Source organism: Prionailurus viverrinus, chromosome B3 (assembly GCF_022837055.1).
Source record: "Prionailurus viverrinus isolate Anna chromosome B3, UM_Priviv_1.0, whole genome shotgun sequence".
NCBI classification, from domain to species: Eukaryota; Metazoa; Chordata; class Mammalia; order Carnivora; family Felidae; genus Prionailurus; species Prionailurus viverrinus.
The window spans coordinates 80,718,133-80,727,047 of NC_062566.1; the positions used below are offsets into that span (position 1 = coordinate 80,718,133).

The window sequence follows — 8,915 nt, forward strand, 5'->3', positions numbered from 1 at the left end:
TCCTTTCTTTTATTGATGTGACGAATCATGTTAATTGTTTTGGGGATATTGAGCCCACCCTGCATCCCAGGTATAAATCCCATTTGGTCATGGTGACTATTTTTTTTTAATGTATTGTTGGATCCGGTTGGCTAATATCTTGTTGAGGATTTTTGCATCGATGTTCTTCGGGGAAATTGGTCTATGGTTCTCCTTTTTAGTGGGGTCTCTGTCTGGTTTTGGAATTAAGGTGTTGCTGGCTTCCTAGAAAGAGTTTGGAAGTTTTCCTTCCATTTCTTTTTTTGTGGAACAGCTTCAAGAGAATAGGTGCTAACTCTCCTTTAAATATTCGGTAGAATTCCCCTGGAAAGCCATCTAGCCCTGGACTCCTGTTTTGTTTTTTTTTTTTTTTTAATTTTTTTTTCAACATTTATTTATTTTTGGGACAGAGAGAGACAGAGCATGAACGGGGGAGGGGCAGAGAGAGAGGGAGACACAGAATTGGAAACAAGCTCCAGGCTCTGAGCCATCAGCCCAGAACCTGACGCGGGGCTCAAACTCATGGACCGCGAGATCGTGACCTGGCTGAAGTCGGATGCTTAACCGACTGCGCCACCCAGGCGCCCCTGGACTCCTGTTTTTTGGGAGATTTTGATTACCAATTTGATTTCCTTACTGGTTATGGGTCTGTTCAAATTTTCTATTGCTTCCTGTTTCAGTTTTGGTAGTGTATATGTTTCTACGAATTTGTCCATTTCTTCCAGATTGCCCATTTCATTGGCGTATAATTGCTCATAATATTCTCTTATTATTGTTTGTAGTTCTGCTGTGTTGGTTGTGATCTCTCCTCTTTCATTCTTGGTTTTATTGATTTGGTCCTTTCCTTTTTCTTTTTACTCAAACTGGCTAGTGGTTTATCAATTTTGTTAATTCTTTCAAAAAAGCAGTTTCTGGTTTCATTGATCTGTTCTACTGTTTTTTTTTGTTTTTTTGTGGGGTTTTTTTTGGTTTTGATAGCATTGATTTCTGCTCCAGTCTTTATTATTTCCTGTCTTCTGCTGGTTTTGGGTTTGATTTGCTGTTCTTTTTCTTTTTTTTTAATCTTTTTTTTCAACGTTTATTTATTTTTGGGACAGAGAGAGACAGAGCATGAACGGGGGAGGGGCAGAGAGAGAGGGAGACACAGAATCGGAAACAGGCTCCAGGCTCTGAGCCATCAGCCCAGAGCCCGACGCGGGGCTCGAACTCACGGACCGCGAGATCGTGACCTGGCTGAAGTGGGACGCTTAACCGACTGTGCCACCCAGGCGCCCCTGCTGTTCTTTTTCTAGGTCTTTAAGGTGTAAGGTTAGGTTGTATATCTGAGACCTTTCTTCCTTCTTAGGAAGGCCTGGATTGCGCTATACTTTCCTCTTATGACCGTCTTTGCTGTGTCCCAGAGGTTTTGGGCTGTTGGGGTTATCATTTTCATTGGCTTCCATGTACTTTTTAATTTCCTTTTTAAGTTCTTGGTTATCCCATTCATTCTTTAGTAGGATGTTCTTTAGTCTCCAAGTATTTGTTATCTTTCCAAATTTTTTGTTGTGGTTGATTTCGAGTTTCATAGTGTTGTAGTCTGAAAATAGGCATGGTACAATCTCAGTCTTTTTGTACTTGCTGAGGGTTGATTTGTGTCCCAGTATGTGATCTATCCTGGAGGATGTTCCATGTGCACTGGAGAAGAATGTATACTCTGCTGCTTTAGGATGGAATGTTCTGAATATACCTGTTAAGTCCATCTGGTCCAGTGTGTCATTCAAAGCCATCGTTTCCTTGTTGATTTTCTGATGAAATGATCTGTCTGTTGCTGTAGGTGGGGTGTTGAAGTCCCCTATTATGGTATTACTATCAGTGAGTTTCTTTATGTTTGTGATTAATTGACTTATATATTTGGGTGCTCTCACATTTGGCGCATAAATGTTTACAATCGTTAGGTCTTCTTGGTGGATAGACCCCTTAATTATGATATAATGCCCTTGTTCATCTCTTGTTACAGTCTTTGTTTTAAAGTCTAGATTGTCTGATATAAGAATGGCTACTCCGGCTTTCTATGGTGACCATTAGGATGATAGATGGTTCTCCATCCCCTTACTTTGAATCTGAAGGTGTCTTTAGGTCTAAAGTGGGTCTCTTGTAAACAGCAGATAGATGGATCTTGTTTTCTTATCCAGTCTATTACCCTATATCTTTTGATTGGAACATTGAGTCCGTTGACGTTTAGAGTGAGTACTGAAAGATATGAATTTATTGCCATTATGTTTCTTGTAGAGCTGGAGTTTCTGGTGGTGTTCTCTGGTCCTCTCTAGTCTTTGTTGCTTTTGGTCTTTTTTTTTTTTTCCTGTTTTTCTCCCCTCAGAGAGTCCCCCACAAATTTCTTGGAGGGCTGTTTTAGTGGTCACGAACTCCTTTAATTTTTGTTTGTCTGGGACACTTTTAATCTCTCCTATTTTGGATGACAGCCTGCTGGATAAAGAATTCTTGGCTGTATATTTTTCCAATTCAGCACATTGAATATATATATCCTGCCACTCCTTTGTGGCCTGCCAAGGTTTTGTGGATAGGTCTGCTGCAAACCTGATCTGTCTTTCCTTGTAGGTTAAGGACTTTTTTCTTCCCTTGCTGCTTTCATGATTCTCTCCTTGCCTGAGTATTTTGTAAATTGGACTATGATATGCCTTGTTGATGGCCAGTTTTTGTTGAATCAAATGGGAGTCCTCTGTACTTCCTGGATTTTGATATCTGTGTCTTTCCCCAGGTTAGAAAAGTTTTCTGCTATGATTTGCTCACATGACCCTTCCACCCCTGTGTCTTTCTCTTGCTCTTCTGGGACCCCTATGATTCTGATGTTCATTTTTAATGAGTCACTGATTTCTCTAATTCTTAAATCGTGCTCTTTTGCCTAGTCTCCCTGTTTTTTTTCTGCTTTGTTATTCTCCATAAGTTTGTTCTCTGTATTGCTGATTCTCTGTTCTGCCTCATCCATCCTTTCTTAATCGGCATCCATCCTTGATTGCAGCTCAGTTATAGCATTTTTTATTTCATCCTGACTAGTGTTTACTTCTTTTATCTCCGCAGAAAGGGGTTCTAATCTATTTTCAACTCCAGCTAGTATTCTTTTTATGGTGATTCTAGATTCTGGTTCAGACATCTTGCTTGTATCTGTGTTGGTTAAATGCCTGGCTGTCATTTCTTCCTGCTCTTTCTTTTGTGGTGAATTCGTTTATTTTGTTATTTTCAAGGGAGAAATGGAATTAATGAGGTAGAAAAAATTAAAATTAAAAAAATTAAAATTAAAAAATATTATTAAAAATTAAACACACACACACATATCAAAGAAATGGTGACAGATCCTAGGTGTGTTTTGGTCCGGGTGTTGTAAGTGGCTTGACAGATTAGAGAAAAAAGGGGAGGTGGGAAGAAAAAAAAAGAAAAAAAGAAAGGAAATCATTTGAAAATATGAAAAAATGAATACACTGAAGTAGACTAAAGTGATATGATGGAAGTAAAATAGAATTTGAAAAAATTTACACAAAAGTAAAGAATATAGTAGGAAAAAATAAAAGAAAAATATAATAAAAATTAAAAATAAAAATGTATTTTTTCTCTTTCTGTATTCAAGAAAAAGAAAAGAAATTAAAAAGAGAAAGAAGAAAAAAAGAAATCGTTTGAAAATTTGAAAAAGTGAGTACACTGTAGTAGACTAAAATAAAATTATGGAAGTAAAATATAATTTGAAAAAATTTACACAAAAGTAAAATATGTAGTAAAAAATTAAAGAAAAATATTTTTAATAAAAATTGAAAATAAAAATGAATTTTTTCTCTCTCTGTATTCAAGAAAAGAAATGAAACAGAGAAAAAAGAAAGAAAATTGAATAGATGGACCTGCTAACAGAGTGAAATACGACTGAAGTTACTTCGTTTTCCCCTAGTAGTCAGACTATGAAGTGCTTTATAGTCCATAAACTAAGCAGGCGGTGAGACTTGTGTTCTTGAAGGGCGAGGTTGGCCCAGTTGGGCGGGGCTTAGTGTAACAGTTCCGTTCTCCACTAGATGGAGCTGCTAGCCTACTGGGGTGGTTTGTTGTGATGCTTGTAGGTGCGTAATCAAATGTGCCGGAGTGGTGAAAATGGAGTCCCCCAGGTATCCCGTCTCTAGTATCGTAACTCTGTTCTCTGCGATCAGCCATAGTGCACCCTTCCTTTGTATTCAGCTTCCGTCAACTTCCTGCTTTTACACTGTCCGTGACCAAATGCCAGGTAGTACCTCTCTCCCAAGTTTTGTCTCAGATGCGGCTGTTTTCCCCGGCCCCTTACTTCTGAAGGACTGCGGCTTTGACCCGTTCCGCCCCCCTGTGGGAGGGTCTCACCAAGCAATGGCTGAATGCCGGCTGCACCCAGGAACGCTTGCTGGACCCTGCTGCTGCCAGAGCCCTGAGACTGTAGCCCGGTGCCAGCCCGCCCCAGAAAAATTTTGAGAGATAGTGTAGCAGCAGCTTTTCAGGGATTATGGAAAATCACAACACACATCAGGCACCAGGCTTCACCCTTAACGACCTTGTTCCAGCACCTGTGAATGTGGCCGTTTTCTGGGTTCTGCTGGGACCAGGTGGCCTCAACAGTCTCTACCAAATGTCGTTCCAGCAGTGGCACCGCTTCTTCCCGTGTGGCCGAGAGCCTCCCGGACCCCACTCTGCTCCTCGGGATTCGTCCTTCCCACCAGAGAGCACCGCCAGGTATCCAGCTGCAGAGTTTCAGACTCTGCGCTCCCCTTGTTTACAGTCTTAATGGGAATTTAAACCCTCTCTCCTTTCTCCTTTTTCCCTTTTTAGTTTAGTCCCTGTGGCTGTTTCCAATTTTCCACTTTCTCTCCAGCTGCTTTTTGGGAGGGGTGATTTTCCTGTATTCTCCCCACCATCTCTATCCTCTCTCCACACACAAAATCACCTCCCTGCCCTCTGCGGCTTTTTTTCTCCCCCAGTTCACCTCTCCGCGCTGCGTACCTGCTGAATTCTGTGGTTCACGTTGTGCAGGTTGTTGTGTTAATCCTCAGATCAGTTTTCTAGGTGTGCAGGATGGTTTAGTGTTGGTCTGGCTGTATTTCATGGACGCGAGACACACAAAAAACTTCCATGCTGTTCCGCCATCTTGGCTCCCCTCCATTTGGCTATTTCTAATGAATGGCTATGAGCACTAAACATGAATGGCCACTAAATTCACAAAATAAAGACATAATAAGAATTATGTGCCTCATAGTTTTGAACTGGAGTCTCATCCGTTCTCTGGATCCAGTTGACAATTTGCAGAAATTAAGAGAACAGAAGAAACTCTTGGATTGTACTAAGAATATGCAATCAGCAAAATCTTGTCTGTGGGAAACTGTATAGGTCAAATGGCCCAAGTTCTTCAACTGAAAAAACTGTAAGGGCATGAATGGGATAGCAGAACTTATAGAGTAGAGGACGCGTGGGTGGTTCAGTCAGTTAGGCGTCCGACTTTGGCACAGGTCATGATCTCCCCATCCCTAGTCCATGGGTTTGAGCCCCTTGTCAGGCTCTGTGTGACAGCTCAGAGCGTGGAGCCTGCCTCAGATTCTGTCTCCCTCTCTCTCTCAAAATAATAAACATTAAAGAAGAAGAAGAAGAAGAACATATAGGAGATACTTAAAAGTCATATAGGTTTCTTTCTTTCCTTTTTTGTTTTTTATTTTAGAGCAAGCATGTGTACATGCATGTAAACAGGGAAGGGGAGAGGGACAGAATCTTTTTTTTTAATATTTCATTTATCTATTTCTGTATTTATGTATGTATGTATTTATTTTCACGTGTGTGCATGATTGGGGTTGGGCTCAGAGAGAGAGAGAGAGAGAGAGAGCCCCACGTTGGGCTCCGTGCCGACAGGCTAACAACAGCAACCCTGATGTGGGGCTCGAACTCACAAACCCTGAGATCATGACCTGAGCCAAAGTCAGGTGCCCCGACAGGAAGATAATCTTAAGCAGGCTTCATGCCCAGAGTGGAGATCGTGACCTGAGCCAAAATCAAGAGTCAGACACTTAACCAGACACCCCTAAAAATTTTTTTTAAACCAGGCAAGACTCACTGAAAGTGTGATGGGATGTGCATTTGCGTGACTAAACCATTTTCACAAAGCAAGGAAGTGGTTGTTATAAGAGCCAGATGGTGGTTATTTATGTGAAAAGAAGGGTCGAGACTAGGATGGAACACATGGAAGCAGCTTCTGGAGCTGCTGGCAAGATTCTACTTCTTGATTAGGGTGGTATTTGCCTTAGGGTAATTTCCTGGGTTATACATTTGTTTTGCAGGATTTTTATGTCTTCACAGTAGAATAAAATCCTTTTATTTTATAGTAAAAGGATTCTAAAAAATTATTTCCAGATGTATTTTTGGCTTGCGCCAACATATCAACCATCTTACCTGTGAACCAGGCCTCAATTTTTTCTTCCTGTCAGCTAACTGTAGGGAACATCTACTAGGCCACAGATGTGAGCTGAGGTGCAACAGAGGCAGGTGAATGGGCAACATGTTTGTGTTACTTATCTGTGCCCTCTGGATCTGCTTAGTCCTTTCTGTCTGCCCTCCCCCCATCTATGTACCACTGTATGCAATTCTTTTTTATTTATTTGTTTTTGAGAGACAGAGACAGAGCGCAAGTAGGGGCAGGGGAGAGAGCGAAGGAGACGCAGAATCTGAAGCAGGCTGCAGGCTCTGAGCTATCAGCACAGAGCCCCACTTGGGGCTTGAACTCACGAACCATGAGATCATGACCTGAGCTGAAGTTGGACACTTAACTGACTGAGCCACCCAGGCGCCCCTACAATTCTTGATGAATAGCTCTGGTCACATAGTCATTTGCTGTCCCAAGGTCAGGTGCTCAGTCTCTACTAATGCCCAATAGCAAGTCAGAAGCTGCTTTTCAAATGATGTATAATTTTCTGCTGTTGTTCCAGAACATTGGAGGTATGCAGTCCAGCTCTCCTTTTTGACACTTGCCAGAAACTGCAGAGCATCCTTTTCTACCACAGACACCTCTAGCACACAGTATTTGCTGGATTGTAACCCATATGCCAGGGCTGCTTGTAGCATAGACTTAGTCTATTGCAGACTGCTCTCTTACTCTTACTAGCAGCATCTGGTGTCATCTGAGCAGTGGGTTGGATTCCCAAATGTGTACGCTGCCTCCAAAATCTGAAGATGGCTACTATTCAGATGGCCTTTGTTAGTAGTAGGAGATTCAAGGTTCAGGAAATTGTCCTTTACCTTAAATAGTACATCTTAGCCTGACCCCCTATCCAGTCTCACTGAGTATGGTAAGTTCATTTATGGGCAGGTGCTTGAATCACTGTGTGGTCTTCTTCCACTTTCTAAATGCACCTGTTTTTTAACAGAGCATTTAGAATTCTTGCCCCCCTCACCCCATCCTTCTAATCTCCTGGGTTGATTAGTAAGATACCTCAATATAACTGACCAGCATCATATTCTGTGAAATGTCCAGGCAATCAAAATTCCCTCGGACTACATTGTAACAGAGAGCAGGAGAATTAATACTCCCAGTATAACCCTGGGACAAGACCATGAATGTGTAGTGACGTCTTGTGCAAGTGAGTGTGAATTGCTTCTGATCTTTTTTCCTGGTAAGGATTTAAAACACCACATTTGCCAGATTAATGGTTGCATACCACATGCCAGAGTTTGTCAGTCTGTTCCATTAAACATAGCACACATCAAAATCATAGCACAGCAGCTGTGACTGGAGCTATCACTTGGTTCAGTTTGTAGCAGCCCACTGTTCTGCGGTGCTCAGTATGATTTTTGCTGATACTGGACCTGTACATTAAAGAGATATGATGAGGACTACACCCTACCTCCTTTACATTTTTTAAGAATGCGGGGGCGCCTGGGTGGCGCAGTCGGTTAAGCGTCCGACTTCAGCAGGTCACGATCTCGCGGTCCGTGAGTTCGAGCCCCGCGTCGGGCTCTGGGCTGATGGCTCGGAGCCTGGAGCCTGTTTCCAGTTCTGTGTCTCCCTCTCTCTCTGCCCCTCCCCCGTTCATGCTCTGTCTCTCTCTGTCCCAAAAATAAATGTTGAAAAAAAAAATTAAAAAAAAAAAAAAAAGAATGTCATGACTGTGACGTTTAATCCGGGATATAGTGTTACTTTTAATTTACTAATAATTTACTGATAAATTATTCTGAATCTTAATTTTCAAGTCATAGGTATGCTCTATTTGTGTTGTTATCAACAAAATCTATTGCAGTCACTTCAAAGACTAAAGTTACTAAATTTTCTATAATTTCTACTGTAAGATTTAATATGGTTTTATAAAACTAAAGGTAGTGTTTAAATCTATGGGTTGATTTACTATAAATAATTTAACACATAATGTTCAACAATTCTAGAAACATTTTTTTGTGGCACCGTGAATGATTTCCTCTTTTGCATATTTTGATATGACTGTCAAGATTCTTCAGAGAACAGAACCAATAAGATTTCTACAGGAAGAGATTTATTATAAGTAATTGGCTCACTTGGTTATGGAAGCTGAAAAGTCCAATGATCCGCCATCTGCAAACTGGAGATCCAGGAAAACTGATGGCAGAATCCTGTTACTGGAACTACCAGGCTGGACCTAAAAGTCAAAAGGACAGGTGAGGCTTTACTGGGGCTACAGCTCGAGCTGAACAGAGACACAGCACTGACAGAAAGTACTTTGACTTGGCCTCCAGCAACAGCAAGAAGGCCCTGCTTATATAGAGAAGTGCCTATTGTTATAGGGCTGCATAGGGTTCTATTCTGTGAGAGAAGCAGTTTAACAATAACAGTGAACGGAAAGCTCCCCAAGTGCCTGATGTTTTTCACTTGAGGCTTGTTCCGATAG

At 41.4% G+C, this 8,915-nt stretch overlaps 1 long non-coding RNA gene across 1 annotated transcript; it reads left to right on the forward strand.

The window, feature by feature from the left end:
• Positions 1-3,649: 3,649 nt before the first annotated feature.
• On the forward strand, positions 3,650-8,554 carry LOC125167207 (uncharacterized). The gene is made up of 3 exons (XR_007152695.1): positions 3,650-3,699; positions 4,661-4,752; positions 8,500-8,554. It is a non-coding gene; the product is annotated as an uncharacterized LOC125167207 (long non-coding RNA).
• Positions 8,555-8,915: the final 361 nt, after the last annotated feature.